The sequence below is a fragment of the Xyrauchen texanus genome, chromosome 19, assembly GCF_025860055.1.
Source record: "Xyrauchen texanus isolate HMW12.3.18 chromosome 19, RBS_HiC_50CHRs, whole genome shotgun sequence".
In the NCBI taxonomy this organism is placed as follows: Eukaryota; Metazoa; Chordata; class Actinopteri; order Cypriniformes; family Catostomidae; genus Xyrauchen; species Xyrauchen texanus.
The window spans coordinates 19,586,761-19,612,406 of NC_068294.1; the positions used below are offsets into that span (position 1 = coordinate 19,586,761).

The 25,646-nt window shown below is 40.7% G+C and overlaps 1 protein-coding gene across 5 annotated transcripts in view; it reads left to right on the forward strand.

The window, feature by feature from the left end:
* LOC127659387 (protein diaphanous homolog 2-like) overlaps window positions 1-25,646 on the forward strand; it is a 609,426-nt gene that overhangs the window by 15,672 nt on the left and 568,108 nt on the right. The gene's annotated exons all lie outside the window — the stretch shown is intronic.

Below are 25,646 nucleotides of genomic sequence, written 5' to 3' on the forward strand. Positions count from 1 at the left end.
GGCAAGAGAACGTGTTTTTCCTGTTTGGAAATATTTGAACTGAAATTGGCCGCATCCCCAAAGGTATCCTGCGCCAATCAGAAGTGACTTTTCAGAGTCACAAGGTCTCAGATGTGAATGGGGAGCTGGTGTGTTAAATTTGGTGTCATTACACTCACACTCCCTCATACTGGTCACTGGAAGTTCAACATGGCACCTAATGGTTAAGAACTCTCTCAGGATCTGAAAGAATTGTTACTCTGCATAAAGATGGCCTAGGTCTATAAAAGATTGCCAAGACCCTGACACTGAGCTGCAGCACGGTGGCCAAGACCATACAGTGGTTTAACAGGACAGGTTCCACTCAGAACAGGCCTCGCTATGGTCGACCAAAGAAGTTGAGTGCATGTGCTCAGCATCATATCCAGAGGTTGTCGCTGGGAAATAGATGTAATTAATTCCTTACATTTATATAGCGCTTTTCTAGGCACTCAAAGCGCTTTACATAGTACAGGGGGAATCTCCTCAACCACCACCAGTGTGCAGCATCCACTTGGATGATGCGACGGCAGCCATAGTGCGCCAGAACGCCCACCACACACTAGCTATGTATGAGTGCTGCCAGCATTGCTGCAGATGTTGAAGGGGTTTGGTTCAGATGGTGTCAAACGTGTGTGGCGGAAACCAGGTGAGGAGTACAAAGTCAAGTGTGTCTTCCCTACAGTCAAGCATGGTGGTGGGAGTGTCATGGTCTGGGGCTGCATGAGTGCTGCCGGCACTGGGGAGCTACAGTTCATTGAGGGAACCATGAATGCCAACATGTACTGAAGCAGAGCATGATCCCCTCCCTTCGGAGACTGGGACGCAGGGCAGTATTCCAGCATGATAACGACCCCAAACACACCTCCAAGACGACCACTGCCTTGCTAAAGAAGCCGAGGGTGAAGGTGATTGACTGCCCAAGCATGTCTCTAGACCTAAACCCTATTGAGCATCTATTCGGCATCCTCAAACGGAAGGTGGAGGAGCACAAGGTCTCTTACATCCACCAGCTCCGAGATGTCATCATGGAGGAGTGGAAGATTGGTGAACTCCATGCCCAAGAGGGTTAAAGCAGTGCTGGAACATAATGGTGCCCACACAAAATATTGACACTTTGGGCCCAATTTGGACATTTTCACTCAGGGGTGTACTCCCTTTTGTTGCCAGCGGTTTAGACATTAATGGCTGTGTGTTGAGTTACTTTGAGGGACAGCAAATTTACACTGTTATACAAGCTGTACACTCACTACTTTACATTGTAGCAAAGTGTCATTTCTTCAGTGTTGACACATGAAAAGATATAATCAAATATTTACAAAAATGTGAGGGGTGTACTCACTTTTGTGAGATAATGTGTGTATATATATATTTGAGGGACTTTCACACAACTATTACACAACTATTAGGCAATTGAGGGACTTTCACAACTATTACACAAGGTTCAAACATTCATTGACCCTCAAGAAGACAACACACTACTATATGCCATACTATACTTTATGTAAATATCTGTAATGTAGATTCTTAAGAGCAATACTAAATAATAATAACATTACACTATAACATGTTAACACTTATGAGACAAAAGAGAATGCATACTTCTATTCAACTATATATACTGTTTATTAAACCTCCGATTAATGGGTCTGACTTCTTGTTTCTGAACTGCAATATATATCGAGCAATTTTGTGATTTGGCTACTAAAAACAGCCATTATGCTCCTTAATGTTTCAGTTTAGGAACCAATGGGTGTTTAAATAGTCCTTGAAATGGGGAACAGGTGTAGGTCCCTATGAAATCTGTTTAATTTTTTTAAGATTCCATTGAATCTTTATTTTTATTAAATTTCTTCTGATTTATCTGTTTCTGATTTTTCATTTTAAACAAGTTTTTACTTTTAAAAGTCAACTACGTGCACAAACAATTGCAATATATCAATATTCAAACTGTGGATACATTTAGGATAGTGTAAACTCTCAGTACTCAAGTTCTCAGGGCAAAAATGTAATTCGTACCAGAGAATAAAATAAATAAAATTGCAATAATCAGCCTATTGTCAGAATAAAATATACAAATAAAAGTTTAGCTTAAAAATGGAATTTAGCTCAAACTAAAGTCCTTTCTGGTGGCTCAATGCCCTCAGTTAATTATTAATTAATTATAAACATATGCTGCTTTCTTGGGCATTTCCCATCTTTCGCAGACATCTCCATTGAAGTACATGATGGTAAGGCGCTTGGTGTTGAGCTCAGTACAGACTCTCTCTTGTCAGTGAGGAGTGTCTTGTACTTGCTAAAGCTCCTTTCACCATCAAGTGAACTGACTGGAAAATACATGTAGGACATTGACCTTTCTGCAACCCTTGGAATATACCTCAAATATAAAAATGTGCAAATATACCTCACCATCGCAGGTACCTGTCTGGGACCAAACACTCTGATCATCTTGTAGATCTCTCTGGCAGGATGGACATCCCAGTGCTTTGAAAATATTTCAAATGCAATTTGAAATCCATCATGAAGGTGATCAAGTACATCCCTCTTCTGTTGCATGGTCATTTGGTTCAGCAGCTCATCCGTTTTGAATAATCCGTTTTCCAAGTCTTTAATAATAAACACATTTTGTGAAATTATTCAGATTTCATCATCTCTGACAAGGATGAAAGACAAAACAATTACTAGTTTGTAGCCTAGTCTTTCTCACTTTAATGAAAATAGAAAAATGGTCCATTCAGTCTTTTACATTTTCAAAAGATTCTCTCTGGAGATACCCCTGAACCCCCATACAGTATCATTCCTCAGTCACAAGGGCTTCTATGCCCCCACACTTGGATATCTGTATGTAAAGAAATATGGAAATAGTTTTAATGTAAATATATACACTCACCTAAAGGATTATTAGGAACACCATACTAATACTGTGTTTGACCCCCTTTCACCTTCAGAACTGCCTTAATTCTACGTAGCATTGATTCAACAAGGTGCTGAAAGCATTCTTTAGAAATGTTGGCCCATATTGATAGGATAGCATCTTGCAGTTGATGGAGATTTGTGGGATGCACATCCAGGGCACGAAGCTCCCGTTCCACCACATCCCAAAGATGCTCTATTGGGTTGAGATCTGGTGACTGTGGGGGCCATTTTAGTACAGTGAACTCATTGTCATGTTCAAGAAACCAATTTGAAATGATTCGAGCTTTGTGACATGGTGCATTATCCTGCTGGAAGTAGCCATCAGAGGATGGGTACATGGTGGCCATAAAGGGATGGACATGGTCAGAAACAATGCTCAGGTAGGCCGTGGCATTTAAACGATGCCCAATTGGCACTAATGGGCCTAAAGTGTGCCAAGAAAACATCCCCCACACCATTACACCACCACCACCAGCCTGCATTGTGGTAACAAAGCATGAAGGATCCATGTTCTCATTCTGTTTACGCCAAATTCTGACTCTGCCATCTGAATGTCTCAACAGAAATCGAGACTCATCAGACCAGGCAACATTTTTCCAGTCTTCAACTGTCCAATTTTGGTGAGCTCTTGCAAATTGTAGCCTCTTTTTCCTATTTGTAGTGGAGATGAGTGGTACCCGGTGGGGTCTTCTGCTGTTGTAGCCCATCCGCCTCAAGGTTGTGCATGTTGTGGCTTCACAAATGCTTTGCTGCATACCTTGGTTGTAACGAGTGGTTATTTCAGGCAAAGTTGCTCTTCTATCAGCTTGAATCAGTCGGCCCATTCTCCTCTGACCTCTAGCATCAACAAGGCATTTTCACCCACAGGACTGCCGCATACTGGATGTTTTTCCCTTTTCACACCATTCTGTGTAAACCCTAGAAATTGTTGTGCGTGAAAATCCCAGTAACTGAGCAGATTGTGAAATACTCAGACCGGCCCGTCTGGCACCAATAACCATGCCACGCTCAAAATTGCTTAAATCACCTTTCTTTCCCATTCTGACATTCAGTTTGGAGTTCAGGAGATTGTCTTGACCAGGACCACACCCCTAAATGCATTGAAGCAACTGCCATGTGGTTGGTTGATTAGATAATTGCAGTAATGAGAAATTGAACAGGTGTTCCTAATAATCCTTTAGGTGAGTGTGTGTGTGTGTATATATATATATATATATATATATATATATATATATATATATATATATACATCTTCATTATGATTGAAAATGAACCGATCATCTCATAATAACTGCACTCAATTGATAAACTCTATAAAATATTGTATCCCTCAGACATCACTGCATTGGCTGTGTCTGGGCTCCCAACGCAGTTTTTAAACATTATTTAGACTGTTTAGGATTTAGTTTTCTCTTCTATTTTTGGAAATACAAAAAAATTTGCAATGTGCAAATGTGATTGACTATTGTGATAAATATCGATATCGAATTATATGAAAAAGAATATCGTGATAATATATTTTGCCATATCGCCCAGCCCTAAAGCCATGGATTTTGGCTGTTCCATTAACTAACTAGTAACCAAGATCCTCCATGATGTTTTAAGCAGAGACTACTGTGGGAGAGTGGGTGCCCTCAAGCACCCTCGGAACTGTAACTAGTTTGCCACACCCCTCAGAGATGAAGGTCAACTTCACCTGCAGGGCCTCTAGCTTGTTATCTATAGCAAGCAGTTCAAGGATGTTTCTGCCTGATCAGAGGAATTCTCAGCCATAAAAAACGAATTGTAGAGATGGATATGGTCATCATGGTACTGAACTGATTCGAACCAGCTATTCCATCTGGTATTTCCCGGCTCAGGAGGTACCTTGGGCTTCACAGCCACCTCCATTGTCAAAAAGCACAGCCATCTCCTCTTTCTTGCAGGTTTTTTTTTGAAGAAAGCTGATTTCATCCACATCACTATTTGTAGTTTTGCCAGGTCTCTCCCACCAAATTGATGACACAGCACAAGCAGGTTGCATGCACACTGTATAGACACTGCATTAGACCCTTCAATACATTGTTGTAGGCTTTAAGACAATATGATGCATTGTCAATTACCACTGCCAGAATGTCATTTAATTTCAAGTTACTGACTGGTGTGGAGAGACTGGAGCACTGGCTGAGAATATTATGAAAGGATGTGATCACATCAGTTAGAAAGTATTTGCCTTCAGTACCTGTTGAATTATATAGAAAATAAATTGTAAAATTACTTATAATACTTCTTCCAAATAGACGAATGTGCTTTAGGTGTTAATATTTGAAATGTAGATGAATTATGAGCAGTAGTGAGCTAAATCAAAGTTATAGATTACCAAGCCATTGTTAACCTACAATCGAGTTACTACAATAAAAGCCAATTCAAATTTAATAAACATTCACCTATTACAATGTTGAGGACACTCCGATCTCATCTCCGACAACAACGAAGATTTTCTTTCCACGGATCTCTTGCAGCACTTTTTGCATGCGTTGGTCAAAGACACGCAGGTGAATCTGTCTTAGGCTACTTTTGTTTTCTGGGAGTGCGCCTCCCTGTTTGCAATGCTTCACAAGAAAGGGACTTCTTCATTTTCTCAAGCAGTATGTCCGTCTCTGCACACATTGCAACAAAATCCTCTACAAACTCACGTCTAGCATCTATTGCTGATTGTAGTTGATTTTGCCTTGTTCTTCAGATGGACTCTCGATTTTAGATGGTCATTGCACATATCTTTACGAGTCCAGTCAATAGTGTGTTGGCAAAACTTACAGAAAAGCTGTTGGCCAGACTTATAGTAGTCATTGGGATATTGTTTCGCCCGGTACTTGGCAGTTAGTTGTGTGTTTCTTAATTTTTTAGATGTGGTTGTCTTACCGGAGCAAGACGTTTAGACTTGTTTCTTATCAATGATGGCAATTCACGTGTGAACGTTAATATTCGAGACATGTATACTAGGCAACATTGACTCATTTGGCCATATTTTAGCAGGATTTAAAAGTCTCTGAATGGTTATGTTTGCAAGTATTTTACACTCGTGAATAAGGCGAAACATTTAGATTTGGAATACCAACACAGAAAAATCTGCGAATTCCACAAAATTCTGTGTTTATAAGTAAATTCCGTTTTTATGTATAGATTCCATGATTCCGTCCCTGTTTTCCACAACGCGGAAACCATAGGGCCCTACAGGTGTAAGTGTTATCAGACCAGGTATGTGGGTAATGGGATTTGTTGTCCAATTGTTAGTACTCAGGTGAGAGAGACCTCCGGTGGCAGATGAGAGGATTTTCAGAAGTGCCGTTCATGACAACCCCATAGTACCACCTATGATTCAATAAGTCGTGAACCATCACATTATAATCTATCTCTATTAAGCTTGCACGCTCGAGGGATGAGCGTCCCCGCTCCTAGAAGAGGCGCTGATCGCACAGAGTAATGTCAGTTTCGGAGTTTGTTTCACATTCACTGATCTGGACGATTGGGACCACAGTCGGCTACGATGTATATTGTGCAGTCTGATATAACGTAGCACTGTGTGCCATGATGAAATCAATGCGTTCATATCATACAGTCTGATAAGCAACAATCGTAAAGGACTATTATAAATCGTACAGTGTGCACCCGCCTTAAGTCCCTCATTTCATCTGTTGTGGATTGCTCAATTGGAAACATCTTAGTCTCAGATTCACGCCATGGTGAGTTTAGAGATGTTGCTACATACAGAGAAAAATAAATCATATAGTTAGCGCTTTAATGTATCCCTTTTGCAAAGTCATGATTTCCAACAAAGGTTAATGACTGAAATCAATGTTTATATTGAGATCCACTCTCCTCAGTATCTTCTGTGGGTGTGGCTTGGGAGGCACTCAAGGCGGTTCTTAGGGGTCGGATCATACAGTGTGCCTCATTCACCAAAAAATACAAAGCACGAGAACTTGTGGAGTTGGAAGGGAATATAAAAAGTGCAGAGGCAGAGCTGAAGCACCTGATGTCATCTGATGGCCTCAGAGAATTGACCCGTTTGAAAAACAGATATAATACTATTTTGTTGCGGAATGTGAAGTTTTGGTTATTCAGGGCAAGACAGCCATACTTTTATTCAGGGGACAAAGCAGGGAAGCTTTTGGCTAGATATAGATATATGAGATATCCTTGGAGGAGCTTGACGAGGTAATAAAGGCCCAGCCTACAGACAATGCCAGATGGCTTTGGCACTGAATTTTTTAGATCTTATGCTACAGAACTGGCTCCACTTTTGTTATAGGTTTATTCGGAATCATTAAAGAATGGAAAGCCTCCTCCAACCATGACACAAGCCCGGATCAGTCTGATTCTGATCCAAGCGAGTGTAACAGGTACCATCCAATTTCCCTGATCCAGCTAGATGTAAACATTTTGTCAAAATTGCTGGCTAACCAATTAAGTAAAGTTATCTCATCTCTTATACATATAGATCAGATGGTGTTTATTTGGGGCCGCAGCTCTTCTGACAACATTAGACGTCTAATAAATATTATGTGGTCAGTGGCGAATGATCAGACTCCGGTCGTGGCCATCTCACTTGACGCCAAAAAGGCATTTGATATGGTAGAATGGGATTATCTTTTTAAGATTTTGGAAATATATGGGTTTGGAAATACTTTTATTGGATGGATTAAGTTTTTTGTCATTGTTGTGGCGTTACAAACAAATGGATTAATTTTCAGTTTATTTTACTCTGAATAGGGGCACTCGGCAGGGTAGCCCTCTTTCCATATTATTGTTCTGTCTTGCCCTGGAACCATTAGCTGCTGCAATAAGAAAGGAGGAGGATTTTCCAGGGGTGGTGGGGGGAGGTGTGGCGCATAAGCTTTTACTTTATGCAGATGATATCTTATTATTTGTCTCCAGCCCCACTAGATCTATGCCTTGCCTCCACAGAATTATCAATTCCAAAGCATTGGCTCTGACTGCGTACTGCCCAGTAACTGCTATTCAACCGGGCACTTTTCAATGGCCCAAACAGGGCATTAATTATTTGGGTATTTTATTCCCAGCAAATTTATGTGATTTAGTCAGAGTTCAAAAACCTTTTAATAAAAAGGTTTTTGAGTGATATGAGTAGGTGTGCTTCATTACATTTATCAATTATTGGGAATGTTGATGTTATTAAAAATAATTTTATTCCAAACTTCAACTACCTACTTCAATCTCTCCCTGTAGATGTCCCCCTATCTTATTTCAAGCACTGTAATATAAATATATTATTTTTTAATTATAACAAAACTGAACAATGTATGCTTAAAGTATGTTTGAACACTTATATTTGCTTCAAGATTTGCTTCAACTTTTGCAACTTTTAATTTAAGTTTTTACCAAGTACAAAAAAAAAGCCTAAATGAACATGCATACAATAGAATTAATAAAAAACAATTTCCAAACTAATGTGCAAAGTGCTCTCGTATTAATAAAGCTGCATATTGCCAATTTTCTTCATGATAAGAAATGCACAGTGACATATATTATGATTAAATAAGTCGCGAGTAAGTTCTAATTTAGCTGCATTTAGCGTGCGCGCGAGAGGGAGTAGTTCCCCGAGGCAAAGTCTCTCTCAGATCGGGACATTCGCGCAACTCATAGAAGAGGCACCGACCACACAGAGAAATGCCAGTTTCTGAGTTTATAGTTATTAACATGACCTGCTTCTGTATTATTTTAACTTTAATAAAGCAATTCTACTGCATTTATACGGAAGCTCAAAGAGGCCTTGCGTTATTATTATTTTTCTGTCTCGTTTTCTCGTGATCTCGACATAACAAAAAGTTGTTTTTGCCTTTAATTTTCTATACAGTTTTTAATTGACCTACAGGATTTACAATTAAAAGTTTATTACAAGGTATGAAGGACAATGAGAGATCCTTGTCAGAAAAGAACAATTTATTATATGTAAATGTAAAGTTATGTTAATTCATTACACTTTGGTTATAAAATATTCACCTGCCCTATCCAAGAGTATTCTAACCAGTCACCTTTCACATAGGCTAAATCAAACATATTAATAAACACCAGGCAGCACGTCACAAACACTTAATAAAAGCTTTTTCATCAATAGAGTAAGACTCGCTTTCTTCTGCACTCAACAGGAGTCAAGAAGCACGTCTTTCTGTGCTTTCCTCAAAGTACCGTCATAACTGCAATATGCGCGCACTCGGATCTAAATCACGGCTGGCTTGACCGCAGTCATGCAGACGTCCTGGTCCCTCAAGTTGGCTGGCAATGAAATTGACCAAATGTTCAGGGTCACTGTATTTTCTACGACGAAGTTGTAGACATGATAGTCTTCTTCTAATGTGTCTGACACTAATCTGGAAGATGTCAGTGACAGAGAGATGACGAGAAGTCATGATTACGAGAAAACAACCTTAGTTATGTCATGATCACGATAAAACAACCTTAGTTATGTCGAGATCACGAGAAAATGAGAGAGAAAAATAATAATAACGCAAGGCCTATTTGAGCTTCCGTACAAACGGCTATTTGACAACGAACATTTTTCTCGTCAATTTTGTATTTTCGCCGATGTCGATAATGTCGACTAAACGTTTCAGACCTAATGCAAATGATAATATGCTTTTAAACTCGCCTGCTTTATTTGCTTGAATAAATCCGGGTGTGCTTTATTAAATTTGATGTGTTTCCTCCTTTCGTCAGAAAATTGTGAAAGCAGCATTTACAAATAGGTTTTTGCTGATCTATGATGTTTCCCTTTTCATCAGCCTCAAATTACCTGGCTTTTTCCCACTTTTCATTTCGACATGATTCAGTTGAGACTCCTCAGCAACAGCAGCTTTGCTTGCCGCAATCTTTTGCTTGTTGTGAGTGTTCGAAAGTTCCCGCCTCTGCGTGGGCACCGGTATTTTTTGACAACACTAGCACACACTATGTACAAAAGTGTCCAGAGTGTTTAATTCAGAATTTTTTTTAAACGTTGCCTCGAGCATATGGCTAAACCCAAAGTTGCATATTGGTGAGTCCCCCTTCTGCTGGTCGGAGTGGATTGTGAGGGGTGTTAATACGCTCTGTGACCTATATGAGAGTGATGGGTTGAGATTGTTAGAAAGTTTGGTCCTACATTTCAGGATTCCTATATCTTAGATCTTCAGGTACATACTGCTGTGCCACCTGCTCTGTACTATTTTTGGGAGTGGCATACACCCCCCTAAAAGTGTAGATACTCTAGAGGTGGTGATTACTGCTTTTGGAAAAGATCATAAGGTATCATTACTCCCTGTTAATTCAGAGTCTGGGGGATGGAGCTTCAACTTCTCTCAAGAGATTATGGGAGAGAGACTTGGTATTGGATGAGGGAGTGTGGGCTAGGATTAAAAAAAAATGTCAAGTCTACATCTAGAGATTCATGGGTGCGGCTGATGCAATTTAAGATTTTGAATCGATTATATTGGACACCCTCTAGATTGTATAGACTTGGTCTTAAAAACACACCCATCTACTGGTGATGTCAATCAGAAGACTGGGACACAACCCATGTTTTTTGGGGATGTGTTAAGGTACAGGAATTTTGGTTGAAGATTCAAAGATATATGTGTGACTTGTAGGGGTGGCACGGTTCACAAAACCCACGGTTCGGTTCGTATCACGGTTTTAGGGTCACGGTTTTCGGTTCTGTACGGTTCTTGTTGTTATTTTTTCTTTTAATCTTTAACACTCCAGAAATTTCCTTCAGCATATTATATATTTTATTAGCTTAATTATCCACAATTTAGAATACAGTATACATTTTTTTTATATGTATTATGATCATGATGTAATCATGCACTATGAATTTGACTTGACTTTAGTTTAAGCACATTATTGGGACCATCTCTGAGTAAAAGCTAGGTGAGATTTTGATACAGCAAAAGAGAAGACGTTGATGATTACATTCTTTTTGTTTATTTGGCACAACAAAAGGAGAATGTGTATTGTTATCTCTACAGGAACTTGTGCCTTTTTAGCACACAAAGATTAACTTCCATTTATCAATTATCAAACTGCCAACTTCAGTGTAGCTCTTACAAAAAACAATATTTTAAAAGAAAAAGAGAGGAACTCTTAAAGCTCTGTCTTTTAAACAAGTCAAAAAATACTTTAAACATAAATATATAATATAATGCAATAACATAGTATAATGAGGCTATAACTAGCAAAGGCCATAATCATAAAGTCAAGCATAATTTTAACCAGTTTAACACAAAACAGTATAAACAATGCTTCTATTCCCTGAGAGTGAGGATACATTTCTTTCACTTGAAATTAAAGTGCAGTATTTGGAATCTAGAGATTAAAGTGCCACTGTATGCATTTAAATATTAAAAACAAAAATGCTGGCTATCAAAATGGCTATAAAATGTTGCATAAAAAAACACTCCTCTGTTCACTTAATTTTCATATTTTTCTGCAAGAATATCAGTTTGTCCACATTTTCTGCCAAGAGGCGAGACCTACTTGCAGTGACTATGTCCCCAGCCGTTGAGAAAACACGTTCACTTGGCACAGATGTACCTTGGACAGCGAGGTTGCGTTGGGCTAACTTAGCAATGTGAGGATACTTATGCTCATTGCTCTTCCACCATGCGAGTGGGTCTTCATCCACAGAGATGCAGCCTGTGGCCTTGTATGAGGTGACCTCTTCATGAATGATGTCTGACAAAGGCTTTGTTCTTCTTTCCTCTGTTTTAAACAAATCTGCAAATACCATTGCCATGGCAGATTTTTTCTGGGGAAGAGAGGTCTCTGATGGCCCTGGCTCCGCTCCTGAGGATGAACTGGCCATTTGGCCTTCACTGCTTTGACCCTGATGAGTATATGACAAAATAAACATTTTGGAAATGTCAATAACAACAAATAGCTCTCATGGCAGCAAAAGTTATTCTCTACTGGACAGTGGGGAATAGAAAAATATTACAAAGGCACAAATAGATTAAATAGGCTTGGTTTAGTAAAAAATAAAAATAAAACAGCAATTATCATTAGGATAAAAAACAAAAAAATAATATATAAAATAAATCAAATTTAAGTTAGATAAAAAAACACACAAAAAAACAATACCTGCTTTTCAATGTCCACAATGTCCGTGGTTAGATCGTCGTAGATTTTCTGAACACAGGCTTCTTCCAGGTAAGGCAGGGACTTGAATCTTGGATCAAGTGCTGTGGCTCTGTGCAGATAATCCTGAACACCAGGGTCATTGTATCTGCCTTGAAGGTCTTTAGTGATGGCTGCCTTAACTTCTTTGATGGTGGTACTGTCCTCTGCACTTGATGTCATGGATTTCAGTATCATCTTCTGCAGTGGGATAATCATTGAAACTGAGGGTGATGTTTCTGTGCTCATGAGGGTGATGACATTCTTCAGAGGTTTGAGAATATTAATGAGACCCTCTGCCAGTTTTGTCTCACTTTCAGTTAACAAGGCAATGTCCTTGACTTTCTTCTTCATATCCTTGTCCATCATGGCAGAGTAGATGGCAGGCTGTTGCTCCACATAACGTTCTAACATGTCATATGTGGAGTTCCAACGAGTTGTTACGTCGTGAATTAGTTTGTGAACGGGCAAATCCAGCATATCCTGCTTGGTTTTCAGAGCATGGGCAGCTGTTGTGCTTCGGTGAAAGAAGCTAACCACCTTCCTAACCTTCCCCAAGAGTCGGGATACTTGGTTTAGTGAGATTGCACTCTTGGCTGCAAGGTTAACTGTGTGTGCGAAGCACCCGATCTGTGGCCCAAGTCCCGCTGCTAAATTGATAGCATTCACTATATTTTTTGCATTATCTGTAGTAACAGGAATTATGCTATTTACCCTCTCCAGTTTCCATTCCGCCACCGCGTCTGTCAACATTTCAGAGAGATGCTCACTGGTATGACTTTCATAAATGGGGCGTGTTTGCAAAGCGCAGCTTCTCATCTCCCACTCGAGTAATATAGTGAGCGGTCACCGTGAGGAAACTTTCAGTGGCCCTGGAGGTCCATCCATCTGTAGTGAGAGCTACGTGTGCTGTTTCGGACAATTCTTTTTCAATTTCTCCTCGTGTCTCATCATACAGTTTTGGAATTATAGTGGTGCCGAAGTGTCGGCGGGAGGGAATATTATACCGCGGCTCGAGTACATTCATCAGCTGACGAAATCCTTCACACTCGATCACGCTGTACGGTTGCATATCTTTTGCTATAAACATCCCCAATGCTTTAGTTATGGCTATTGCCCTGTCCGACTTATCACTGAAAGGTTGCCTAAATGCTGCGGACAGTAGAAGTTGTTTCCTAACCGGCTCTCTCCTGTTTATGCTTACCGACACATTGGCGTGATGTCTTCTCAAATGAACTGTCATATTAGAAGTGTTGCCATTAGCATATTGAATGCATTTTGCGCAATGCTTGCACACAGTCGCAGTTCTATCCACTGTTTTATTTCCGTTGTCATCGTAAGTAATAGGAAATCCAAAATGTTCCCACACACCGGATTTGAACGACGCGGGCGCATCAGCCAACTCCGGGCAGCTTTCATTATCTCCTCCACTTGCCATTTCTGCAGCACACTTTTACTGTGTATTTGTATGTTCGCGCGAAACTGTCTGAGGCGAAACTGTCTGAGCACGAGGCTATATTGCGCATGCGTCGAACCGTGTGAACCGTGACCGAGACAAGCGAACCGAACCGAGACAAGCGAACCGAACGGTTCGGGTGTTTTTTCATGTACCGTGCCACCCCTAGTGACTTGTTGGACACACAATTTTCATTTTGACCCTGACTCTGCTTTTTGGGTGATGGAAAGGTCATTCATTTTGGGGATAGCCACTTGAAAGGTTGGGTCCTAGCCGGAAGAAGGCTGGGGCACCCTCGTTTATGGAGTGGTGCGGGGAGATGGGTAAAGTTGCGGCATTTGAGGAGTTGATCCATAGAAAGCTGGGAAAGTGGGATTTGTTTTATAGGAAGTGGGGTGGATATTTCGTTTTTTAGGGGGCAGTGGAGAGAGATTTTTGATTTGTAATTTTTTGTTTGATGTGTATGTGCACTTGTTTTTTGAAAGTATATATATACAGGTGAAACTCGAAAAATTTGAATATCGTGCAAAAGTTCATTAATTTCAGTAATTCAACTTAAAAGGTGAAACTAATATATTATATAGACTCATTACAAGCAAAGTAAGATATTTCAAGCCTTTATTTGATATAATTTTGATGATTATGGCTTACAGCTTATGAAAACCCCAAATTCAGAATCTCAGAAAATTAGTAGAAAAAATTAATTTTTCGAGTTTCACCTGTATTTTGGGGGGGGGGGGGGGTTGTTCTGGCGCAGGGGTTTAATTTATATAACTGATTTTGTATTTTATGTTGTGTGTATTGTTTTTTGTGGATGGAATCATTAAAAATGTTAATAACAAAAAAAATGCAGAACAGGTTTTGGTTTGTTAAACTGGAATCATGCTGAAAAACAAGAGTATATGCAGTGACCAGAATGCTTTTTTTAATTGTTGGGTTGGAGACTAAATGTATTTGCAACGTATGTGTTAGTTGCTAGATTCAAGCATTGAGTCTGTATGTGTTCGATCGAATGAGAGCATCTCTGGTCTTATGATAAATCTGTCCTGAGCTGGATTAGATGAAGGTTATAACCCCTGGAGCACATTGAGCGTTATCACAGAGCGTTAGAATTCTGTAATACACTGGGGCTAATCTTTACAGTCAGCCCCAGGATCAGACCCACAGGAAGAGAAAACAAGGCAAGAGGAGAGACAACAGATGCACTGTTTATGTACAGCATCTGCATGTGGAAATACCATCTTAGTACTTTTGGACCACAGCCTCTGTTGATTGCACAAATAAAGACAAACACTGTTTCGACAACCTTAGTTCAGTATAAATCAGTCTTGGTTATTCAGCGACACTTACAATTTGTTTATTCTTCTATTGCTTTTCTATGTCCAAGCACACATTTGATGTTAATAAATTAAAGAGTATTGATCCAGGATTTATAAAATAAATACCCTTGTATTCTAGCTGGGATTTAGTCTATGACATGAAGTCATGGAAATGGAATTCTGAATAGTGCATTCCAGAGGATTTCCTCTAAAGGCATTCCAGAGCAGACACAGCGAATAGAAGTTTTCCTCTGTTAATTTCCCTCAAAAGTAAACAAAACTATCAAAATAGAAAATAAGCCTGTCTGCTCTTATGCAACACACTGAATTGGAGCACATATCGGTGTTTTCTATCAGTACAGTAGGTCCTGGTGTAGTCGTGCTGTAAGTGACTGAAGTGACAAACGCTGTTTGTGAAAATCAATCAGTTTAGACTAACCCTATGCCGCCTGTGCTCAAGTTAAATAAAGGATGAGCAAACCTGTATGGGTGGTGGCATGGAGGCTTTGGCTGCTCATTTGTATTATCTGCAGAGGTGTGAATGGACAGATTGTACCTGTGAATCAGACTCAAAACAATTATGTAGCAACGCTGTGGATTAAAAAATTATTGGTGTGTTTTAAAGAAAGGTGTAGAATTTTTTTAGATTTGCTTGTGTGCAGAGAAGTTTGTGTTGTTTAAATAACCTTTGCTTTGAGTCTCTTCTCATGAGAAAAAAACCTGTCTGAGGCAGCTGTTTTTTTTTAGGAAAAATGCATAAACGCTTTTTAAGGTCTTTGAAGGTTATTGGCCAGCGCGCTCTCCTAGGCCAAGTTAAAATATTGACTTTAGTGTTTGGTTTGGAGATAGAATTGTTTCAAGGTTGTTTAAGGTCATCATTATTGATCACATAATGAATGAGTATCTGTATGTGCCAATGATTTAACTTGTAAAGTTATTACAAATATTGGTACTGTATTAGTATTTTGGTACATTTATCCCCATGTTGACAAATCAGTGTTCTGTTTTTTGTTATGCTAGTACTGGGGATTGGCAATTCATGTAATTTTGTAGTTGAGTACTTTTACATTTTGAATTTTAGTTCAAGCTTCAACTTTTTAACCTGTTTTTCTTATTGAAAAAAAAAAAGAATAAACTATTAATAAAAAATATATATAGATAAAATAAACATTTATACACATAAAAACATATTTTCCAAGTCTTCTGAAACAATACAATCACTCAGATCCCAGATCTCAACGTCATTGAGTCTGGATTACATGAAGAGACAAAAACAATTGAGATAAAAATATACAAATGTGGAAAGTTCTCATGATGCTTGGCCACTATAGAACATTTTTACAACTGCCTAAAATATTTGCACAGTACTGCATATAAATTTAGGAGTGAGCATTGATACGTGACTTTTGCTAAATTCAGATCCACTTTGTTAGATGATTTTGAACTTTGGTTTGGGTTGGTGTCTTTAGCTGGCCATTTTAGACTCAAAGAAGGGGTGCAGGAATTTCAGCAAAATCAACAGGAAGTGTAACACATGTTGAGTGTCTCAGGACTCACAGGAAGTGAGGATGGGAAGTGCTTTTAGTCACACTGGGGAAGCACAACCTGACCATTCTGACATCACTCTTTTTAACAGATGTTTCTGGCAAGCTACCAACACCCTCTTCATAATGCCCACATTCTGACAATTCGTGGCAATTTTTGTTCAAATAAAGTATAGAAAGTATTTTTATTGTTGCCATTTCTGAGGGGATTCTCAGTCCAGAATCAATTTGAAATTTCATTGTTGTCCAAAGTAAGCTGTTCACACCAACATTTCTCTGTGTTTTGTGGGTGTCCTCTGCCCTAAACTCCCATGTTTCAGAGAAACATAAACATTGGCTAGGCTTTCCTGAAATAAGTAACATGCCAAAGATTTTTTCCCATGTAAAGGCAAGAAAGCTCTCGGATTGGGCTATTTCATGAGGGCCTCCTCCAATGTTTGAAAGTCATCAGTCATTCCCACTTTGTGGTGCAGCAAGGCAAATCCCCTGAAATTTGAATCTGATTTGGTGAATTTATATTTTGAAATGCCAACATGTTCATTTCATTCAAATTAGTTGTTAAGAACAGTGCAGCTTTTTTTATTGAAATCCTGGCCAGATCCTTATAGAGAAAGGGTCTGCTCATTAAGTCAATGGCATCTAGGAACATACAGATTAAACTGTCAATGATCGTCAAAGACCAAAATCAGACAGGTGTCAAAAAGACAAGCTTTTAGAAAGTCTGTTAATGTGTAAATCTAGCAAATTAAAGAATAACACAAACCGTTTCCCCATATAGGGCAGTTTTAAGGGTGTGTGAAATATTAAGGTTTAGGACTATATTTAAGATACTATCTGCAGCTGCACAATGAATCAAATATAACCAAAATTACAATGACAGCAGCCACAATTAAAGGAATATTACGGGTTCAATACAAATTAAGCTTAATTGACGGCATTTTTCTCATTAATTGACTGCATATTGATTACCACAAAAACTTATTTTGGCTTGCCCCTCCTTTTCTTTAATAAAAAGCAAAAATCTGGGTTACAGTGAGGCACTTACAATGGAGATGGGGACCAATTGATAAATGTTAAAATACTCACTGTTTTAAAGGGGTCATGACATGAGAAACCAAATTTGCCTTGATCTTTTGGTATATAAGAGGTCTTTGTATCATTAAAACGTCCTGCAAGTTTAATATTTTAAGACGTCCTCCCCATTCTAGACGAATCATTTATTTAATCAAGCTCAAAATACAGCTCGTTCTGGATTCATGGTTAGAAGTGACGTGTCGGTTAGAAGTGACGTAACAGCGTTTGCATATGACCGCCTCCAGCACAAGATAACTACGCTTTAAGCGCAAGATTACGCTCATTTTGTATCGCCGTCGCCTCACAAGTGTTCAGTCGATGGACAGCGAGCTCTGACAGAGACTACTTGTGCACAGGAAAATTACGATGCCACACAGATGTGCTGTTCCTGGCTGTGGTCAAACAAAACCTCTGAATAAGCTGCCGAAAGATCCAGACGTCAGGGAAAAATGGATGCAGTTTATTTTTTGCGGATCGACCCAGTCACGGCAGTGTTAACTTAAGCGTTTGTTCTGTACATTTTAAGGATGACTGTTTTGAGAACAAATCTCAATATGATGCTGGCTTTGCCAGAAAACTGTTGCTCAAAGATAAGTCCGTGCCGACTATTCTGGGAACAACGACGACGCAAACTGTAAGTAATCTATTTTAAACTTTAAACTACTTTTTAAAGCGCAATTTCATTCATTATGAATAATCACAGTGTTTTTACTTAGTTTACTTGCATATTGTTCTGGCTGGGGCGTCAATAATTGATACATAGGCACTGACGTTAGCCAATCATAACAGTGGGCGTTAACACTGAAGTCTTAAATGGAAAACGCCCCCAAAACAGACTGTTTGAATCAGAGGATGAGAAACAGGGTGGGAAAAGGTCATAAATCACTAGATTTTAAAAGTTTTTCTTAAAAAAAAATATATTAATACTATAATTGCACCTAAGGGAACATAATAATACAATAAAAAAAACCATGTCATGACCCCTTTAAAAGTATAGCCACAAGATGTATACAGTATGCATGTTAAAGGAATAGTTCACCCAAAAATGAAAATTCTCTCATGATTCACTTACCCTTATGCCATCCCAGATGTGCATTACCGTTTTTCTTCAGCAGAACACAAATGAAGATTTTTAGAAGAAGATGGTGCTCTGTCAGTTCCTTATAATGGAAGTACACAGGCCAAAAGTCAACATGACTCCAGTCGATCAATGAATGTCTTCTGAAGCAAATTGCTATGTTTGTGTTAAAAAATTAATTGATAAATAAAAAGTTATTAACTTTTAAAAAGCACTTCCTGCCAGCAGCCTCTGTCTAGCCCTCCTTATCACAGGAAGAAAAGACTAAGAACATTTAATATATTGACATTATTGAATCATTATTGGTCTACCTCTAATTTGTATCTATTTATGTAATTGTACGTATACCATTTTAATTGTGATGTATATGTAGAAAACATGTCTTGAGTATTTTAAACTTGCATATATCCTACCCTGTTTTACATGACTGATACATGATTTATTTTGAGATTGTGTTGGTTTGTTTTGGTATGGGGATACAGTATTAATTTTATTTGTTTAGGTCTTAAAAAAGGTCTTAAAAATTATTAAATTGATTTTAAAAACTCTACAGCAACCCTACGACTTCATTGCCATAAAGATAATACATGATCAAATAATCTTATAGTCAAATAACACGTGAGTTTTAACAAATAATTAATGTGTTTTTATAAAATCACAAGCTTCATATTTCTGAATTCAACCTTCCAAAAATTGTCCCCATTCACTTCCATTGTAATTGCCTCACTGTAACCTCCATTTTTGCTTTTTTTTTTTTTTAAGATTTTTTTTTTTTTGTGGTAATCAACGTTATGCCACAAATGCTGTTAATTGAGCTTAACTTGTATTGAACCCGAAATATTCCTTTAATCATGAAAAATACCATTCCATTGATGTTTACTCCTGCTGCACAACAAATTGATTGTGGTTTTTGTCAGTCATGCTGCCCTACTATCTGCATTTATTGGTCCAGTAGGAAGGTGAACTCAAACTCACTCAGTCTAGTCATTAGGAAGGATTAAATACAGTTTAACACTGTTTTCTGAAAATAATTTACTGGTACTTGGACTGAAAGGATTAATTTTAATTTACGGTATTAGGCCTATATTAATTCTGAATGTGATTAATTTCCTCCCATATGTATAATTTTTTTGTGCACTCATCAAACTGCTCTGGCCCTTGTCTAATGAGATATTTGTATTTTGTGGACTTCCTAAAGCAGCAGTCTTATTTCATTCTTATTTTAAGTCAAATGTTTGAGGTAAAGATTTCAGTGTGACTCTTGTGGTTTGCAGCTTGGTTTAACAATGTCATTGTGTTACCAGCTTCTTAATAGTTAGTGATTTGCACAAAGTATTTTCAGGTTCCCATGAGACACCAAATGGCCTTGGTCGGTCATGTGAAGTAGTGAGAATTGAGAAGGCAGCTTGGCACATAATAAGCCACAAGTTACACCAAAAACAATTACATTATCTCCAAATGATTAAAATCTTACATTTCGGTAACTAGAAATTACAATATTATTTTTATTATTCAGGAATATTCAGGCCTAAGTCTACAGTGCGATATACAAGACATTATTAATGTTCAAAATTATAATTTCCAACCCTTGATAAGTAATTTAAATTCAGTAATCACGAACGATTGGAAAAGTCATGGAGTTTCATTAATTCAAAGGTGTGGCAACCCTCACTTTTCAAATGCATGATGTTTCAAATGCATGAAATATGTATTAAACAGACACAAATACGTGTTTTACTCATAAATCTTTCAATGTTTTTTTCAGCATTATTTATTTGATATAAGAAATTAATTTTACAGTTTAATGTTTCTGGAAACACCCTATTTGCTATGCAAACGATAATATAATAATATTTTTAATGTTATACTGAAAAATCAAATGTATTATAAAAAAATGTAAGTTAAAAACAATCTTGAAAAACAATATGAATTTATTTGAATTTCATTTAATTTGAATTCTACTTCCTTACATGCAAATTGCAATTCTACATCCTTTTTGCTACTTAACCCTCTGGGGTCGCCGGCGCGTCCTGCTGGATATTTTCGTCATTACAGCAGAAACAATTTAAAATACTCCGTCATTTTTGAGTATACAGATAAGTGTAAGACATCATTAGAGACTATAAAGGGTCTACTTTTATTTGTGTACACTCACAATAACAACAAAATCTTGTGCTTTTGTAAAATAAAGAAAATAAAAAGGGTGAGCTTTCAGCAGTCTCTGTGTTCACGATCATATTTCTGAAACACGTCACAAAAATGAACTGAAACTCTGCGAATACTTATCACACAAACATGAAACATATGTCTACATTTACATTTATGCATTTGGCAGATGCTTTTATCCAAAGCAACTTACAGAGCCCTTATTACAGGGACAGTCCCCCGGGAGCAACCTGGAGTTAAGTGCCTTGCTCAAGGACACAATGGTGGTGGCTCGAACCAGCTTCCTTCTGATTACCAGATGACCAGTTATGTGCTTTAGACCACTACACCACCACCACTCTATAAAGATGTCTAAAGAAAGCTTAAAATGTCTATTTTTAAATAAAACAATTCAAATTTAAAACAAATATTCTCCTGCAATGCAATCTGTATGAAACAAAGCGATGTACAGTTTTCCTGGCTCAGCTTCATTATAGGTAATGTGATCCCACCCACCAGCAGAGCGCGCCATTCATACTCTAATGTGCTGAGACGATAAAGGCAAATGGTGCACGCCCCGACAGTGTTCAGAGGTTTAATGTAAACACAACACAGCTCAACTTTTCTGCGTGTTTGTAAACTCCTGGATGTAAGGATGAGTTAACATTTTCCTCAGAAGAGGAGCGGGACTCCGATGAACGTTTGTATTTTGAAGCGAGACTTGATCCATCAGAGGATACAATTTCCGAAGAGTAAGTCATTTAGTTTTCATTAGCTGACATGCTATTTTATATAAACATAAATATTTTATTAGTGGGACTGTTTCCAGACAGGATTCATTTGAAATATGTCCTAATAAGCAAGTTTTAGTTACATTTAAATGCTGTTTCTGCTAAAGCAGGTATTTACATTGTATGCTGTATGATATAAATATGATATAAAAATAATATGAATGTTTACATTATATTTTAACGTGTTTATGCTGCCTCGTTATCATCAACAAAGCTTGTGCTTGCAAATATGTGTTCAGGTGTAAATGAGTAAAATACACTTTAAATATGCCCATATTAGAAAATCAGCATATTATAATGATTTCTGAATGATCATGTAACACTGAAGACTGCAGTAATGATACTGAAAATTCAGCTTTGACCACAAATTGCATTTTACAATATATTTAAATAGAAAACTGTTCTTTTAAATTGTAAAATTAGTTCTCTTACGAGAGGTTCTCTCGTATTGCGTAAGCTAGCTTACGCTACGGGAAAGATCCATCTTTTCTGAGATATTGAAGCCAAAAAATTATCCTTAATTTTTGTATCCATTGTCAACGCAGTGCGGCAGCTGCAGACCTTGAGCGAGCTAGCTAGCGAGCTCATAGGTTGCTCTGCGGCAACTGCTGCAGCCTATAGACGAGCTTGGGCGAACTCGCATCCAATGAGAGGCGTCCGCGCTCACTGCATCAAAGCCCGCCAAAATGGGCGTGACTAGAGTGCATATAAGCGTAGTTCGTAGGCTGGAACCCTGATTTTCATCTCTTCAGCGAAGCTCTCCGCATCGCTGACCTGGAAGCCGCGTCGCCGTTTGAGGGGCATCTAGCAAGCGTGGACAGCGCTAGAAGAAGCCGGCCGTCTCAGCCACCTTCAGCCATCCTGCGAGCTATGCCATCCGACGACGTATCCTTTTATTAAGCAAGCTAGTTCTCACGAACTATTCACAAAAGAGTACGAGCGTCTTTTTCAAGATGCCTCGCTCCACTTGCGCCTCATGTCGCGCCCTTCTCAGCACAGGAGACCGCCACATCATCTGCGCTCTCTGCCTGGGACTGGGGCACGCAGAGCTCGCCCTCACTGAGGGCGGATGCGATTTCTGCGAGGAGCTACCGATGTCGACCCTGCGGGCTCGACTCGAGCGGTCAAAGCAGAAACCGCCGCGCCGTCTACCCTCAGCCGCGCAGGAAGAAGCGCCGCTCACAAAGGCTGCCGGAAACTGTGGTTGAAGCGACTGCCTCGCCGGAGCCTCTCCCTCGAGCATCGCTTTCACCCTCTCCGCCCCGGGATGCGCAGTTGCCGCCGAGCGGCCGCACTGCTGCCATCTCGGATGACGAAGCGGAGGATAAGGGCCGCTGTTCCATCATGGCTTCGGACAGCGAGGAGTGGACAGGCTCCCAAGCCTCCTCCTCAGCCCAGGAATCCAGCAGGACCCGCGCCGGAGTCGAATGGGAGTTAACACGCCTCCTCACACAGGCCGTCGACCGCCTCGGGCTCGAGTGGTCACCGCCCCCTGAGCAGGCACCCAACAGACTCGACGGCTGCTTTCTTCAAAGCCATCGCCGCTCTACACCCGCGGCCCGGGTCGCTCCCTTCCTGCCGGAATTACATACGGAGCTTGCAAAGTCGTGGAACACTCCGTTTTCAGCCAGGACCCGTTCACACGTCTCCACCTCTCTCGCGTCGGTGGACGGCGCCACTGAGAGAGGCTACTCCTCCCTCCCCCCGGTCGAGGACTCGGTAGCAGCACACCTTTGTCCGCCCTCCGCGAGATGGCGTTCCAAGCCTGTGCTCCCGTCTAAGGCCTGCAGAGCGACTTCCGCCTATGTTGGCCGCGCCTATTCCGCCGCCGGCCAAGCCGCATCTGCTCTGCACTCAATGGCCGCTTTACAGATCCTACAAGCAGACCTTCTTCGGGAGTGGGATGAGAAAGGCAGGCACCCAGAGGCTGTTACTGATCTACGAGCGCGACAGACCTCGCCCTTCGGCTACCAAAGCTGCAGCCCAAGCTCTAGGGAAGTGCATGGCCTCGCTGACTGTGACCGAGAGACACTTATGGCTAACACTAGCCGACATGGGAGAAGCAGAGCGCTCCACGTTCCTCAACGCACCGCTCTCTCCAACCGGTCTCTTCGGCTCCGTGGTGAGTGGCATTGTTGACCGCTTCTCAGAAGTCCAGAAAGCCACTCAAGCCATGAACCTCTTCCTGCCGCGTCGCGCTAGCTCCTCTGCAGGCCGCTCACGTGATCAGCCTCCTGCACGAGCCTCTTCACAGCGCCCAGTTCAACAATCTCAGACTTCTCAGCGTCGACAGGGCGGCCGCCTCGATCAGCGCTCAGACAGCCGCCGCAGACCGCCGCCCCAGCGGGCCTCGATCTAAGGTAACGCTGAAACCCGAGCAGCCGAAGTCTTCCTAACTGTGTTGAACAAACGACGGCTCAGTCCCGCCGCGGCCGGACCACTGTCAAAGCTTTACCCCTGTCAGTCCCCTTCTCTCAGGCTACTACAGTGGTGAATTTAGCAGCCAACAAGCCGGTGACACTGCCCGCTTGCTCAGACTCAAACGCCGCTTTCACGGCGACCCAAATAAATCTTGTAAAGAGCAAACATGTCTTATGTGTAGAAAAAGTGCCCACAACCCAGTGTTCGCCCCTACACACAAGCATAACACATTCCGTGCTCCCTATCAGAGCACGCTCTCATAAAGCTGTTACTGAACCGCCGAAGGCCAGAGTCAATGAAGGCGCTCACAAATGCCTGCGCTACGCCCATTCTCTGCCCGCTCTGTCACACGACCAGCCCTATGTGTAGAAAATGTGCCCACAATCCAGTGTTCACTTCTGCACACAAGCACTGCATGTCTCGTGTCCCCACCAGAGCACGCTCACATAAAGCGGTTACTGAACCGCTCGAGCGCTAGAGTCAATAAATGCGCCCACAAATGCGTCGCTGCGCCCATTCTCTGCCCGCTCTGTTACACGGCCAGCAACCATTCCTCTGTGTGTAAGTCCCGTGCCCATGACTATGCTTGCGCATCACGTAACAGATGTGACTCTTTCCCCATTCATTCCAATCGGAAGTCACTCACAAAACAGCCTGTTCATGCTGTCTGCGAGCAATCATGCATGAACACACTAAACGCTCACACATTTTGTTCAGCTCTGTGTGCGGCAATCAGAGCTGAATTGGCCATTCACCCTCTAGCGTTACGCTTCAAAGCGTGGGAAGCTATTCCAGGGATATCCAAGTGGGTGTTAAGCACAATACAACAGGGCTATTTGCTACAGTTCGATCGCCGCCCCTCGCTTCAGAGCTGGCTCGAAACCACTGTGAACACGGAAGCAGCGTGCATGCTTCGTTCAGAAATAGCAAGCCTTCTGTGCAAAAGGGCCATAGAAAATGTGCCACCCTCTCTGAGCGAAGTCGGGGCTTTACAGCCGTTATTTTCTTGTTCCCAAGAAAGACGGCGGCCTCAGACCCATATTAGATCTCAGGGTTTTGAACAAGGTGCTTGCAAAAGACCGTTCAAAATGCTTACAATCAGGAAACTCCTCGCGCATGATGCGCCAGGGGACTGGTTTATTTCTCTCGATCTGAAAGATGCATACTTTCAGATTCAGATAAATCCCGTCACAGGCCATTCTTGAGATTCGCCTCGACGGCCAGGTTTATCAATACACCGTCCTTCCGTTCGGCCTGTCCTTAGCACCCCGTACTTTCACGAAGTGCATGGATGCGGCGCCGCACCCCTCGCGGAGTCAGGGTTTGCGAATTCTGAACTATTTGGACGACTGGCTGATTATGGCTCAGTCACATATGGAGCTTCTGTCTCACAGAGCAGTTCTCCTCAGCCATCTGAACAGTTTGGGTCTTGCAGTCAATTGGACCAAGAGCTCACTACAGCCCAGTCAGACCATTTCCTTCCTGGGAATAGAACTAGACTCCGTTTCAATGACGGCTCGCTTATCTACACAGCCACGACGCCGTGTTCAGCTGACTAGCCGCATCTTTTCAGATGAACAGCCTCACGCTTCTGAAGAAATTCCAGAGAGTGCTAGGTTACATGGCCTCAGCCGCAGCAGTACTTCAGCTGGGTTTACTGCACATGCGCCCGCTTCAGCATTGGCTAAACACCAGCGTCTCGCCGGGCTTGGGCCACAGGCCGCCAGCCCATCA